Source organism: Triticum aestivum, chromosome 3A (genome assembly GCF_018294505.1).
Source record: "Triticum aestivum cultivar Chinese Spring chromosome 3A, IWGSC CS RefSeq v2.1, whole genome shotgun sequence".
NCBI lineage: Eukaryota > Viridiplantae > Streptophyta > Magnoliopsida > Poales > Poaceae > Triticum > Triticum aestivum.
Genome location: NC_057800.1, coordinates 601,883,952 through 601,895,105, shown reverse-complemented (window position 1 = coordinate 601,895,105; position 11,154 = coordinate 601,883,952).

The window sequence follows — 11,154 nt, the reverse complement described above, 5'->3', positions numbered from 1 at the left end:
AATAAGATCCTTCAAGTAAGTTGTCATCGGTGCAAAGCAATAAAAATTGCTCTCTAAATATGTATGATTGATTGGTGTGGGAGAAATAAGCTTTATATGATCTTGTGATGTGGAAGTAATAAAAGTGATGGACTGCATAATAAAGGTTCATATCACAAGGGGCAATATAAACTGACGTTCTTTCGCATTAAGATTTTGTGCATCCAACCGCAAAAGCGCATGGCAACCTCTGCTTCCCTCTGCGAAGTGCCTATCTTTTATTATTATCTTCTGCCTTATGCAAGTGTCATGGTGATCTTCACCTTTCCTTTTTACATTTTATCCTTTGGCAAGCCCAGTGTGTTGGAAAGATCCTGATAGATATATCTAATTGGATGTAGGGGAGCATGAGTTATTATTGTTGACATTACCCTTGAGGTAAAAGGTTGTGGGGCGAAACTATAAGCCCCTATCTTTCTCTGTGTCCGATTAAAACTCCCTAACCACAAGTATTGCACGAGTGTTAGCAATTATGAAGGACTAGATGATAGTTGAGTATGTGGACTTGCTTTTTAGCTCTGACATAGACTCTTTCTGATGTTATGATAAATTACAATTGCTTCAATGACTGAGGTTATAGTTTGTTGGTTCTCAAGAAGGTTTCTGATTCATACTTTTGCATTGTGAATAGATCATCACTTGAACATAAGTAATCATATGACAAGAATTATATAAGTTGTTGTTCTAAGAATGATCATGATGCCCTCATGTCCGTATTTTATTTTTATCGACGCATCTACCTCTAAACATGGGGACATATTTATTGTTATCGGCTTTCGCTTGAGGACAAGTGAGGTCTAAGCTTGGGGGAGTTGATACGTCCATTTTGCATCATGCTTTTATATCGATATTTATTGCATTATGGTCTGTTATTTCACATTATGTCACAATACTTATGGCTATTCTCTCTTATTTTACAAGGTTTACATAAGGAGGGAGAATGTCGGCAGCTGGAATTCTGGGCTGGAAAAGGAGCAAATATTAGAGACCTATTCTGCACAACTGCAAAAGTCCTGAAACTCCACGGAACACCTTATAATAAATAATGAAAAATCCTCGCCAAAGATGAAGACCAGGGGGCCCACACCCTGCTCGCGAGGGTGAGGGGCTCCCCCCCTAGGGCGCGCCCCCTACCTCATGGGCCCCCTGGTGACTCTCCGATGACCATCTTCTCCTATATGAAGTCTTTTGTTGAGAAAAAAAAAGAAGCAACCTTTCGGGACGAAACTCCGCCGCCACGAGGCGGAACCTTGGCGGATCCAATCTAGAGCTCCGGCAGAGCTATTCTGCTGGGGAAACTTCCCTCCCGGAGGGGGAAATCATCGCCATCGTCATCACCAACGCTCCTCTCATCGGGAGAGGGCAATCTCCATCAACATCTTCATCAGCACCATCTCATCTCAAAACCCTAGTTCATATCTTGTATCCAATTCTTGTCTCCAAGTCCGGGATTGGTGCTAGTAGGTTTCTAGTAGTGTTAATTACTCCTTGTAGTTGATGCTAGTTGGTTTAATTGGTGGAAGATCATATGTCCAGATCCTTTATGCATATTAATACCCCTCTGATTATGAACATGAATATGCTTTGTGAGTAGTTACGTTTGTTCCTGAGGACAAGGGAGAAGTCTTGCTATTAGTAGTCATGTGAATTTGGTATTCGTTCGATATTTTGATGAGATGTATGTTGTCTAGCCTCTAGTGGTGTTATGTGAACGTCGACTACATAACACTTCACCATTATTTGGGCCTATAGGAAGGCATTGGGAAGTAATAAGTAGATGATGGGTTGCTAGAGTGACAGAACATGGCAAGAACACTCTCATAGAATGCAAGGATAAACTATAACAACCTCGACAAAATTGCTTAACATGTAAACAATCTGCCAGGAACATTTTATAGCAAAAGTAGAGCAAGATTGAGTCATGCTAGGGTGCTCCATAATTGAAAACAAAGACATGGATGGATAGAGCATAACAATATCTCAAAATCCTCCTTACTGAAGATGGTCAAAAGAGGCATGGATCACTCTGTAGCAACAAGAATACATGGCATAAAAATATTATCAGGGAAAAGACTTAGAAGAATTCTAAGTCCCTGAAATCAGTAACATTACGAGAGCTACTTTGCATGCTTGTGCTAGTCACCACAAAGATCACAAAAATACATGGCATACACCCCTGTAAAGATGGCATGGCATACTTCAAAACACATGTAGGGCTCAAGTTCATAGGAGGCACACATTAAACATGGCAAAAATGACAAATGTCCAAATCCTGATAAGAGACAAACTCTAACATTACATAGCACTCTTGCAACAGCATTTAGGGCATCGAGATGAACTCAAATTAACATGGTGCAATGGAATGAAATGAAGCACACATCGAGACGAACAATTTGATATGCTACATGCCCAAAACGGAGCCACGAGTGCAAAGTTATGGCATGATGAAATATGCTAAAAATATGCAAAACCGGGACAAAAGTCAACCCTAGGGTTCGTCTAGATCTGGACCGGGATCGGGCACGGAATTCGAAGATCGCCGGAACAGGAGCTCGGAGTCGCCGGTGTTGGAGTCGTCAGCGTAGAGGACGTCGGGAAGGCCGGGGAGGCGCGGCCGGCGCGGGACCCGAGGGGCGGCGAGGGGCGCGGGGCCCGGGGCGGCGAGGACGGCGGCTCCGGCGCGGGTGCGAGGTCGAGGCGGCGGTGGCCGGCGATGGCGTCTATGGCGGTGCGGCACCGCGGCGACGCCGGGCGGCGAGGAGGAGGCGCGGGCGTGGGCGGTAAGCGGCGGCGGGCGCGCGGGCCAGGGAGGGCCTGCCGCGGGCTCGGCGGGCCGGCGCGGTGGGTGGCGGCCGGCGGACACGTGGCGCCCTCTCACTGGCGCGGGGCGGCGGCGTGGGATGTCCGGCGGGCAGCGGACATGTCCGGCGGCGGAGGGGGCGAATTTTTAGGGTTAGGGTGGAAATGACCCGGGATTTGCAATGGGGAGGACCTATTTATACATAGAAGGAGCTAGGAGGCTCCAAATTGAGCACAGTTTTCGGCCACGCGATCGTGATCGAACGACCGAGATGATGGAGGGGTTTTAGGTGGGTTTTGGGCCACTTTGGACAGGTGTTGGGCTGCAACACACACGAGGCCTTTTCGGTTCCTCGGTTAACCGTTGGAGTATCAAACGAAGTCCAAATGGCACGAAACTTGACAGGCCGTCTACTGGTAGTATACCAAGGCTGCTTGGCAAGTATCAGTCCAATCCGAGAATGTTTAACACCCGCACATGAGAAAGAGACAAAAGGGGACACCGGAGGACATAGGAGTGCCAGAATGCAAAACAGACAATGGGGAAAATGCTCGGATGCATGAGACGAACACGTATGCAAATGCGATGCACATGATGTCATGATATGAGATGCATGACAAAGACAAAAGCAACACGGAGACAAAACCCAACAACGAGGAATACCATAACTTAGTGTCGGAAATGGCAAGAGTTGGAATACAAATATGGCAGGTTACATATGGGGCGTTACAACACTCCACCACTATGAAAGGATCTCGTCCCGAGATCTAGGACTGGAAAAACTCCGGATATTCGGAACGGAGGTGGTCCTCGCGTTCCCAGGTGGCTTCACGGTCGGAATGATGTGACCACTTCACTTTCAGGAATTTGATAGACTTGTTGTGAGTCTTGCGCTCAGTTTCTTCAAGAATAGCAATGGGATGCTCATGATAAGACAGGTCTTCTTGGAGATCAATCTCTTCAAAGTTGATGGTGCGGTCAGGAGTCTTGAAACACTTGCGGAGCTGAGACACATGAAACACGTCGTGCACGTTTGCAAAGTTGGATGGAAGCTCAAGTTGATAGGCGAGATCGCCTATTTTGCCAATGATCTTGAAAGGACCCACATATCTAGGGGCAAGCTTCCCTTTGATACCGAAGCGATGAGTACCTTTCATTGGAGAGACGCGGAGGTAGACATGGTCTCCGATCTCGAAAGCCAAGTCATGATGCTTGCTATCATAGTAACTCTTCTGGCGAGATTGCGCGGCTTTGAGATTTTCACGAATGACTTTGCAGATTTCTTCAGCCTCTGTGATCAAGTCATTTCCAAGAAGTTGGCGTTCACCAGTCTCTGACCAGTTAAGAGGAGTACAACACTTTCTGCCATAGAGAATCTCGAATGGGGCCTTGCCCGAACTCGCTTGGAAGCTCTTGTTGTAGGAGAACTCGGCATATGGAAGACAATCTTCCCACTTCATACCGAAAGAAATGACAAAAGCCCTGAGCATATCTTCAATAATTTGATTGACTCGCTCGACTTGGCCACTAGTTTGAGGATGAAAGGCTGTGCTGAAGCGAATGTTGGTTCCCATGGCCTTCTGAAAAGAATCCCAGAACTTAGAGGTGAAGATGCTACCACGATCTGAAGATATCAACTGCGGAATGCCGTGCAGAGAGACAATCCTGGAGGTATATAGCTCTGCCAACTAAGCTGCTATGATAGATTCTTTGATAGGAAGAAAATGAGCCACTTTGGTGAGCTTGTCAATGACAATGAAGATTGCATCATTGCCACGCTTGGACTTGGGAAATCCAGTCATGAAGTCCATCTCAATATGGTCAAACTTCCATTCTGGAATGGCAAGAGGTTGGAGGAGACCAGCTGGTCATTGGTGTTCTGCTTTCACTCTTCTGCAGACATCACATTCGTTCATGAACTGAGCAATCTCGCGCTTCATTCGAGTCCACCAATACGACAACTTGAGGTCATAGTACATCTTTGTACTTCCAGGGTGAATAGAGAGGAGTGAATTATGAGCCTCGTTCATAATGACTTTACGAAGGTCACCCTTAGGAACAACAATGCGATGCTCAAAGAATAGAGTATCCTTGTCATCAAGGCGATAGCACTTGTACTTGGGTTGACTCTTGACAATCCCAATCTTCACCTTCTTCACCATAGCATCAAGAAGTTGAGCCTCACGAATATGATCTTCCAAAGTAGGAGAGACTTGGAGGTTGGCAAGGAATCCTTGAGGAACAACTTGTAGATTGAGTTTACGGAAAGCTTCACAAAGCTCTGGTTGATAGGGCTTGAGAATCAAACTGTTGCAGTAAGCCTTCCTGCTTAGTGCGTCAGCAATTACATTGGCCTTGCCTGGAGTATATTCAATACTCGGATTATACTCTTGAATCATTTTGACCCAACGAGTCTGCCTGAGGTTGAGGTTGGGCAAAGTGAAGATGTACTTGAGGCTCTTATGATCAATGAAGATGTCCACTTTCCTTCCCAACAAGAGATGTCTCCATGTTGAAAGAGCATGGACAACTACCGCCAACTCGAGGTCATGAGTGGGGTAGTTCTTTTCGTTGGGCTTCAACTGGCGAGAGGTATAGGCCACAACTTTCTTCTATTGCATCAACACAGCACCGAGACCTTGAAGGGACGCATCACAGAAAACCTCGAATGGTTTGGATTCATCAGGAGGAGTCAGAACTGGAGCTGTGACTAACTTCTCTTTGAGGGTGTTGAAAGCGATGTCACATTCAGGCGACCAGACATACTTCACATGCTTCTGGAGGAGGTTGGAAAGAGGCTTCGCGATCTTTGAGAAATTCTCAACGAACCTTCGACAATAGCTTGCGAGCCCAAGGAAGCTGCAGAGTTGCTTCACATTCTGAGGCGGTTCCCAATTCACAATTGCAGACACCTTCTCAGGATTCACATATATGCCCTTGGCGGAGATTATATGCCCAAGGTAGAGAACCTCATCGAGCCAAAACTCGCACTTTGAAAACTTCGCATAGAACTGATGTTCTCTGAGTTTATCCATCACCAATCTCAAATGCTTGGCATGATCCTCCTTGTTCTTGGAAAAGACCAAAATGTCATCGAGATAGACCAAGACGAAGTCATTTGTGTAGGGGTTGAAGATGAAGTTCATCATGCGAGAGAATGTTGGAGGAGCATTGACAAGACCGAAAGACATGACAGTGTATTCATATGAACCATAGCTTGTTCTGAATGCTGTCTTGGGGATATCTTGTTCACGAATGCGAATCTGATGATAGCCCATATGGAGGTCAAGCTCGGAGAATACTTGAGCACCTTTGAGTTGTTTGAAAAGCTCATTGATGTTGGGAAGTGGGTACTTGTTCTTTATGGTCTTCTTGTTCAATGGACGGTAGACGACACGAAGTCAGTCCATCCCATCCTTCTTCTTGACGAAAAGAACACCACAACCCCATGGAGAAGAACTTGGTCTGATGAGACCCATACGCTCTTGAATATCGAGTTGTTTCTTCAGCTCCTTCAACTCTTCTGGTCCAAGCTTGTAAGGACGTTTGCAAACAGGTTCTGTGCCAGGTTCAAGATCGATGACGAATTCAACTGGCTGGTGAGGAGGCATTCCCGGAAGCTCTTCAGGAAAGACGTCTTGATATTCACAAACGACTGGAATCTAAGAGATGGCATCCAGCTCGCCCTTCTCATGGAGAGAAAATAGTCGAATGGTATCATCACGAGCGGCAAAGACGATTACATCCTCAGACGAGTGTGTCAATTGAATCTGCCTGGCAGCACAATCAAGCTGAGCCTTGTGCTTAGATAGCCAGTCCATTCCGAGAATAAGATCAATATTCGAGTTACCAAGGACCACTAGAGAGGACAGAAATTTATAGTCTCCAAACTAAACAGAGACATCGGGAGCAACCAAACTAGAAGTCATAAGCTTTCCGGGAGAAACAACTTGCATGACTTTGGGCAAAACCTCTGTGTCAACATTGTGCTTTGATGCAAAAGGGAATGACAAGAAAGAATGTGATGCACCAGTATCAAAAAGAACTCTTGCAGGAATATCGTTAATAGGAAGGTTACCCATGATAACTTCTGACGAGTCCTCTGCCTGAGCTGCGTTCATCAAGTTGACCTTGGCATGCTTGGGATTATGCTTGACCACGGCGGTGCTAGAAGATCACACAGGAGGAGGAGGAAGACGCCTCTGGTTGAAGCATTTGTTGGCATAGTGACCCTTCTGCTGACACTTGTTGCACGTGACCTCTGAAAGCGGATGGTGATACGGAGCACTTGATCTTGGAACATGAGATGAAGCCTTGTTCTGAAAGCCTGGGTTGGGTGGGTGGGAAGATCCATTGCCACCTTTGCTCTTCTGCTGATAAGGCTGACGGAACGGAGGAGGAGGAGGCAACCAATAATTTTGCTGCTTAGTTGTCACTTGAGTTAAGGAAGAAGGAGTTGCATCCCTGACTCGCTTCTTGGAAGCATCGCACTTGAGCTGAGCAGTCTCCTGTTTCAGTGCCATGTTGTAGAACTCATCGTACTTCTTCGGCTCGAAAAGCACAAGGGCTAGTTGCAGATCTTCTTTGAGGCCACCTCTGAACTGATAAATCATGCTCTTCTCGTCAGGGACGTCTTGCTTAGCTAAATGAGCGAGCTTCTGGAACATGATGTTGTACTGGTAAACAGACAAGCTGCCTTGCTTCAGATTGCGGAACTCCTCACGCTTGCTCTCAACAACACTCTGAGGAATGTGGTGAGCTTTGAAGTCTTGGCGGAATTCATCCCAGGTAATCACGCGACCTCCTCTGGAATCTTTGTATTGCTGATACCACTCTGCAGCTTGGTCTTTCAGTTGGAACGAAGCAAACTTGACAAAGTCCTCAGGCCTGACGTTGCTGCACTCGAAATGTTTGCAGATATCCACGAGCCAATCATCAGCGTCTGTTGCCTCGACACAGTTACTGAAGGTCTTTGACTGGTTTGCGAGGAACTGGTTGAGTGTAGCAAACTGATTCTGATTGTTGCCATGGCCTTGATTTCCTTGGTTGCGCTCTTGCAAGAGTTGCATAAGCATCTGCGTGTTGGCATTGGTAGTGGCCATCACAGCTTGCCATGCCTCCGGAGGTGGAGGTGGTGGCGGCGGTTCCTGGTTCTGACGCGTTGGAGGAGCCATCCTGAAGAGGGTGACATTCGTTAGCATCTTGACAGACATATATTCAAGCTGAACCAAATGGATCGAAATTGCAACATATAGTCTTAACATTCGAACAAGAATGAACGGATGCATTCCAAATAAATGGTCACACTTCCATAAATTGAGAAGCCACTTAGATAGAGGTAGATGAATAAAACAACAAGGTACGGACAAGAACAAATACTTGGTAAGGATTACCCAATCACAAACCAAATATCTGCGGAAGAAATACTAGAGCTACATGAATTCCCACCTATGAAACTCCCGAAATTTTCCCGGTTATGCAATCAGGTGTTGGGGATACAGGGGAAGCATAATATCTCACCCAAAGCTAGCAAATCCTACATCCAGCTATATCCGTCCTTCAACACATAACCAAGAAACCTTCGGAAATCATTTACCTCAACCTTCAAAAAGCATTCGTTATACAATTTATGGCAATACTCCCGAACTCCCGCCCCAGTACTGGGTGGCGTCGAGGTTATCTCACCAACAACTGCATAAAAGAGATTTTCGATGTCGGCGAAACTCAGGTATTCCAGAACTGCAACGATAAAATTGTGACGACAACACCTCGGAGCTCAACTCCCCGGGACACTGCCACAACCCCTAAATGTCAGGAGGCACCAAGAACAATGTTCTCGTCACAAAACCATCGAAACGATTCCAAGATACCTGTGTGATCCTAAAAAAATTAGTGAAATTTGAGAAGAGAAGAGTCAAAACTCTACGCCAGGATGCCTCACCAGAGCGACGAAGGGACTGAGGAGTAAAAAGAATCCTACTCTCCGATATATATAATCCTAAAAGACTCAAAACATTTTTCTAGACTCAACAATGCCAACGATTCGATCAAGCAGGGGGCTCCTAAGTCGGGGAAGGCTCTGATTACCAACTCGTAACACCCACGATGCGGCTATATCTCCCACATGTTGGAGCATGACTTAGAGGCATAACCGTATTGTAGGCAATGTCGCAAGAGGGGTAATCTTTACACATCCCATGTACTGAATAAGAAAAGAGGTACATAGTTGGCTTACAATTGCCATGTCACACAATACATAAATATATCATTACAATCATCCAGATACACTCAAGGTCCGACTACGGAACCAAAATAAAGACAACCCCAAATGCATAATGTCCCCGATCACCCCCAACTGGGCTCCACTACTGATCGTCTGGAAAGGAAATGTAGTATCGTCCTGAGTCCTCATCGAATCCCACTTGAGCTCATTCGTATCTCCTGGAACAGTATCATTGGTCCCTGCATCTGGTTTGAAAGTAATCTGTGAGTCACGGGGACTCAGCAATCTCACACCCTCGCGATCAAGACTATTTATGCTTATAGGTAGGTAAAAGGTATGAGGTGGAGCTGCAGCAAGCACTAGCACATATGGTGGCTACCATACGCAAATGGGAGCGAGAAGAGAAAGGCAAGGCACGGTCGAGAAACTATGATCAAGAAGTGATCCTAGAACAACCTACGTTCAAGCATAACACGAGACCGTGTTCTCTTCCTGGACTCCGTGGAAAAGAGACCATCATAGCTACACAAGTTGTTGATACATTTTAATTAAGTTTAAGTCTCAGGTTTTCTACAGCCGAACATTAACAAATTCCCATCTGCCCATAACCGCGGGCATGGCTTTCGAAAGTTCAAATCCCTGCAGGGGTGTCCCAACTTAGCCCATCACAAGCTCTCATGGTCAACGAAGGATATTCCTTCTCCCAGGACGGCCCGATCAGACTCGGAATCCCGGTTACAAGACATCTCGACAATGGTAAAACTAAACCAGCAAAGCCGCCCGAATGTGCCGACAAATCCTGATAGGAGCTGCACATATCGCGTTCTCAGGGCACACTCGGATGAGACATCCTACGAGTAAAACCAACCCTCAAGTTGCCCCGAGGTGGCCCCGCAGTCTACTCGTTTCGGACCAACACTCAAAGGAGCACTGGCCCGGGGGGTTTAAAAATAAAGATGACCCTTGAGTCCGCGGAACCCAAGGGAAAAAGAGGCTAGGTGGCAAATGGTAAAACCAAGGTTGGGCCTTGCTGGAGGAGTTTTATTCAAGGCGAACTGTCAAGGGGTTCCCATTATAACCCAACCGCATAAGGAACGCAAAGTCAAGGAACATAACACCGGTATGACGGAAACTAGGGCGGCAGGAGTGGAACAAAACACCAGGCATAAGGCCGAGCCTTCCACCCTTTACCAACTATATAGGTGCATTAAAGTAGACAAGATATAATAGTTATATCCCAACAATAAACATGTTCCAACAAGGAACAAACTCCAATCTTCACCTGCAACTAGCAACGCTATAAGAGGGGCTGAGCAAAGCGGTAACATAGCCAAAACAATGGTTTGCTAGGACAACGCTATAGTGAACTTTTATCTTGAGACTTTGGGATCTGAATATTCATACCACAATTAAGAAGAATTACATTGAAATTATGCCAAGTAGCATTCCACATCAAAAATTCTGTTTTTATCATTTACCTACTCGAGGATGAGCAGAAATTAAGCTTGGGGATGCTGATATGCCTCCAATGTATCTATAATTTTTGATTGTTCCATGCTATTATATTATCTGTTTTGGATGTTTATGGGCTTTATTATACACTTTTATATCATTTTTGGGACTAACCTATTAACCCAGAGCCCAGTGCGAGTTTCTGTTTTTACCTTGTTTTAGAGTATCGCAGAAAAGGAAAATCAAACGGAGTCCAATTGACCTGAAACTTCACGAAACTTATTTTTGGATCAGAAAAAGCCCAGAAGACTTGGAGTGCACGTCAGGGGACCTTCGAGGAGGCCACGAGGTAGGGGGCGCGCCCACCCCCCTAAGGCGCGCCCTCCACCCTCGTGGGCCCCTCATGGCCCCCCTGACGTACTTCTTCCTCCTATATATCTCCATATACCCTAGAACGATTGGGGAGCACAATAGATTGGGAGTTCCGCCGCCAGAAGCCTCTGTAGCCACCGAAAGCCAATCTAGACCCGTGCTGGCACCCTGCCAGAGGGGAAATCCCTCTCTGGTGGCCATCTTCATCATCCCGGTGCTCTCCATGATGAGGAGGGAGTAGTTCTCCCTCAGGGCTGAGGGTATGTAC